Raw genomic sequence first — 4761 nt, 5'->3', positions numbered from 1 at the left:
GATAAATAACACTTAACAAAATTAAATCAAGACCAGATAAGCAAATTAAATTGACCTACTACTGCTGAAGAAATAGAAACAGTCATCAAAAGTGTCCCAATCTAAAAAAGCCTTGGACAGATAGTTTCATCTCTGAATTCTACAAGACTTTGAAAGAAGAACTAATGCCAGTACTCCTCAAATTATTCCACACAAAAGAAACAGAAGGAACATTTCCAAACTCTCTTTTATGAGGTAACAACTACCCGGTTACCCAAACCACAGAAAGACATTGCTAAGAAAGTGAATGACAGTCCAATCTCACTCATGAATGTTGATGCAAAAATACTAAATAAAATACTGGCATACTGAATCCAAGAACATATCAGTACCATCGTCTACCATGATCAAGTCAGCTTCATCCCAGAGACGCAGGGATGGTTCAACATATGAAAATCTGTCAATATAATCTACCATATGAACAAGCGAAAAAATTAAAACCACATGACCATCTCATTAGATGCTGAAAAACTTTTGACAAAATACAACATCCCTGCATGATAAAGGTCTTGGAAAGAATAGAGATACAAAGAACATACTAAATATAATAAAGGCAATATACAGCAAGCCAACAGCCAACGTCAAATTAAATGGAGAGAAACTCCCAGTGATTCCCCTGAAAGCAGGAACAATACAAGGTTGTCCACTCTCTCCATATCTATCCAATATAGTTCTGAGGTTCTAGTTAAATAAGACACCAAAAGGAGATCAAGGGGATACAAATTGGAAAAGAAGAAGTCAAATAATCACTGTTTGCTAATAATATGATAGTTTATATAAGCGATCCCAAACATTCTACCAAGGAATTTCTACGACTTATAAACACTTTCAGTAATTGATCAGGATACAAGATTAACTCAAAAAAGTCAGTAGTCCTCCTGTAGATGAATAGTAAAAGAGCTGGGAAAGAAATCAGAGAAACAACACCCATCATAATAGCCATAAATAACATGAAATATCTTAGAGTAACTCTAACCAAACAAGTAGAAGACTTCTATGACAAGAATTTTAAATCTTTAAAGAAAAAAAAATTGAAGAAGTCACCAGAAAGTGGAAAGATCTCCCATTTTCTTGGAGGAATTAATACAGTAAAAATGACAATCTTACCAAAAGCAATCTAAAGATTTATTGCAATGCTCATCAAAATTCCAGCAAAATTTTTCACAGACCTCGAAAGAACAGTACTCAACTTCATATGGAAAAGCATAAAAATTCAAAATATCTAAAACAATCCTGTACAATAAAAGAAATTCTGGAGGCATCACAATCTCTGACTGCAAACTCTACTACAGAGCTACAGTAACAAAAACTGCCTGGTATTATTGGCATAAGAACAGACAAGAGGACCAATGAAACTGAATAGAAGATCCCGATATCAGTCCACACATTTTCGAAAACCTGATTTTAGACAAGCAAAAAATATTAAATAAAAAAGAAAGCATATTTAACAAATGGTGTTGCCATAACTGGATATAAACATGCAAAATAATGCCAATAGATCCATATTTATCGACATAAACAAAATTCAAGTCCAATTGGATCAAAGACCTTAACATAAAGCCAGCCATACTGAACCTTATAGAAGAGAAATTGGTAAGTACACTTGCAATCATTGGCACAGGAGACCACTTCCTAAATATAACCCCAACAACACAGACACTGAGAGAAATAATTAATAAATGGGAACTCATGAAAGTGAAAAGCTTCTGTAAAGCAAAGAATACAGTCAACAAGAGAAACAAAACATACAGAATGGGAAAAGCTCTACACTAACCCCACATCAGACAGAGGTCTGATCTCCAGAATATACAAAGACTCAAGAAATTGGTCATCAAAAGAACCCATAATCCAATAAAAAAAAATGGAGTACAGACCTAAACAGAGAACTCTCAATAGAGGAATCTAAAATGGCTGAAAGACACTTAAGGAAATGCTCAACATCTTTAGTCCTCAGAGAAATGCAAATCAAAACAACTCTGAGATTACATCTTACACCTGTAAGAATGGCCAAAATCAAAAACACTGATGACAACTTATGCTGGAGAGGTTGTGGGGTAAAGGGAACACTCTGGCATTGCTGGTAGGAGTGCAAGCTGCTAAACCCCTTTGGATATCAGTGTGGTGATTTCTCAGAAAATTAGGAAACAACCTTCCTCAAGACCCAGCAATACCACTTTTTGGTATATATCCAAAGGATGCTCAATCATGCCACAAGGACATGTGCTCAACTATGCTCATCGCAGCTTTCATATCCATAACCTGGAAACAACCTAAATGCCCCTCGACAAAAGAATGGATATGAAAAATGTGGTAAATTTACACAATGGAGTACTGCACAATAGAAAAAATAATGACATCTTGACTTTTGCAGGAAATTGGATGGAGCTAGAAAACATTATTTTAAGTGAGTAACCCAGACACAGAAAGACAATTATCACATGTAGTCACTCATAGGCAGTTTTTAAACATAAAGCAAAGAAAACCAGCCTACCAACCACAATCCCAGAGAACTTAGACAATAATGAGGATACTAAGAGAGATTTACATACATCTGAGTAAATTGGGAGCATGGAGATTTTGAGGGAGGGTTTAAGGGATTAGGGGAGAGGCAGGGAGGGGAGCAGAGAAAAATGTAGAACTCAATAAAAAATCAATAATAAAAGATTGAGTTACTTTCCCTATCGTTTTAGATACAAACACAAACTTCCAAATGTTTTTTCTCTCCTAAATTCTTCACTTGCAAATGTTTTACCAGTGAAAGTCAAAGAGTTGATGATAGACAGGAGATGTTGTGGTATGCTATTCCCAGATAAATATATCAGCGATGGCATGTCTCCTTTTACTTATTTATATACCCGGTTTATATTGCTTCTGACAGTATTTATGCTGATATGAACAAATCTTTTCATGAGAGTCGCCTTTCATTGTTGTCATGTATCTTCTTTTCTGGTGTTTTCCCATTCTGGAAATAAATATTTTATTGATTTTCTCCATGTGAGCAAATAGTTTCCATATATACATAATACATTGTAAATATGGGTTTTGTTATGCAATATGTTTTAGTGTACTATATTATGTTTGTTCTATAAGCCGTGATTTTGATGACAAGCAAAACAAACATCTCAAGAAAGAGAAAGACAGAAAATAATGACTATTAACTTGTAGCTAGAAGGCATCTTTACAATAAATCTTTGGATTAATAATACATGTGGCTATGTTTATGATGCATGGACATGCTTGTCAAGAAACATGTATCTGTGTGTGCAAGTACATGTTCTCAGTGTCTTTGTAGAGTCCAAAAGTTAATGTAATATGTTTACCTCAGTCATTCTCCTATAAACTACACCAGTTTCTTTCAGTTCTCTACTTGCTACTTACTAGGCGCTACAGGAACTAGGCTTAAGATTTAAAAACACAAACACAGAGACAGACAGACAGGGAAACCTAAGGCCCTGATGATCTCCATTGTCAACCCCAAAATTAATGTGTGAAAAGATATGCCCAGGTTTCCCAGTGATGAATCCTGGATCTATATGCTTGCATGACAAACTTGCAGCACTTTAGTGAGCCATGCTAAAATCCTGAATGAAAAATCTTATTTTAACTGTGTTTTTTACACAAAGTCTGGTAATTTAAAAATTGTCAAGTAAAACTTGAGCTTCATAATAACTGGTGTCTGGTTAATCAAAATCTTCTGAGCTGCATTTTCACACCAACAAAAGCTGTCTCTGCTAAAATTAGACTGCTAGCTTTGAAGGCTTCAGATCCTCTGAGCAGGGTCCTGCCACTGAAAATTATATGTGCGCTCTTGGCAAGTCCATTCATCTTAAGAATTTCCAAAAAGGCGTCATACTTCTTGGCCAGCTTTTTGACCAACTTCTTGTTCTTATTGAGCTTCTTCAGCGCCGCGATGTCCATGTGGGGGATATCCACGGCCTTGGCCTCATCGCAGTGCTGCTGGTCCCCCAGGATGCACACCGAGAACTTGGGGCGAGGGGTGGACTTGAGCCTGATGGTGCCTGAGAAACGCTTGTCCTTCTGGGGGTCGTAGTTCTTCAGGCTGATCTGCAGCTCCACCGTTTCCAGAAACTTGCTGCGCTTGCGCTGATTGCCATGCAGGACCTCCCGCACCGCCTCGTACAGGGTGTCGCGAGAGACTTTGCTGCTCATGGCTGGAGAGGCTGCGGGAACCAAAGCTGGCCAAGAAGTATGACGCCTTTCTGGCCTCTGAGTCTCTGAATCAAGCAGATCGCGCGTATCCTGGGCCCAGGCCTGAACAAGGCTGGCAAGTTCCCTTCCCTGCTGACACACAATGAAAACATGGTGGCCAAAGTGGACGAGGTGAAGTCCACGATCAAGTTCCAGATGAAGAAGGTGCTGTGTCTGGCTGTCGCTGTCCGCCACGTGAAGATGACGGACGACGAGCTGGTCTACAACATCCACTTGGCTGTCAATTTCTTGGTGTCCTTGCTCAAGAAGAACTGGCAAAATGTCCGGGCTTTGTATATCAAGAGCACCATGGGCAAGCCCCAGCGTCTTTACTAGGATGCCCCAATAAACCTTCCTGCTACTCTAATAAAAAAAAAAAAAGAATTTCCAAGAATGTCTTTTAATGGAGAATTTGGTGATAATTAAATAAAATGTGTGTCGGCTGCTTATTACAGTGTAGCATGTGTAGTCCTGGTTTTAGGTTTTATTTTTGTTAACTGTCCTTACTGGTGA

General features: G+C 38.1%; 1 pseudogene; it reads right to left on the bottom strand.

Moving 5' to 3' along the window:
• Positions 1–3723: 3723 nt before the first annotated feature.
• On the bottom strand, positions 3724–4220 carry LOC142859203 (large ribosomal subunit protein uL1 pseudogene; annotated as a pseudogene).
• Between the last annotated feature and the right edge of the window lie 541 nt (positions 4221–4761).

This window comes from Microtus pennsylvanicus, chromosome 10 (assembly GCF_037038515.1).
Source record: "Microtus pennsylvanicus isolate mMicPen1 chromosome 10, mMicPen1.hap1, whole genome shotgun sequence".
NCBI lineage: Eukaryota > Metazoa > Chordata > Mammalia > Rodentia > Cricetidae > Microtus > Microtus pennsylvanicus.
Note: the sequence above shows the minus strand (reverse complement) of the source record. Positions and strands in the feature narration are given on the sequence as shown.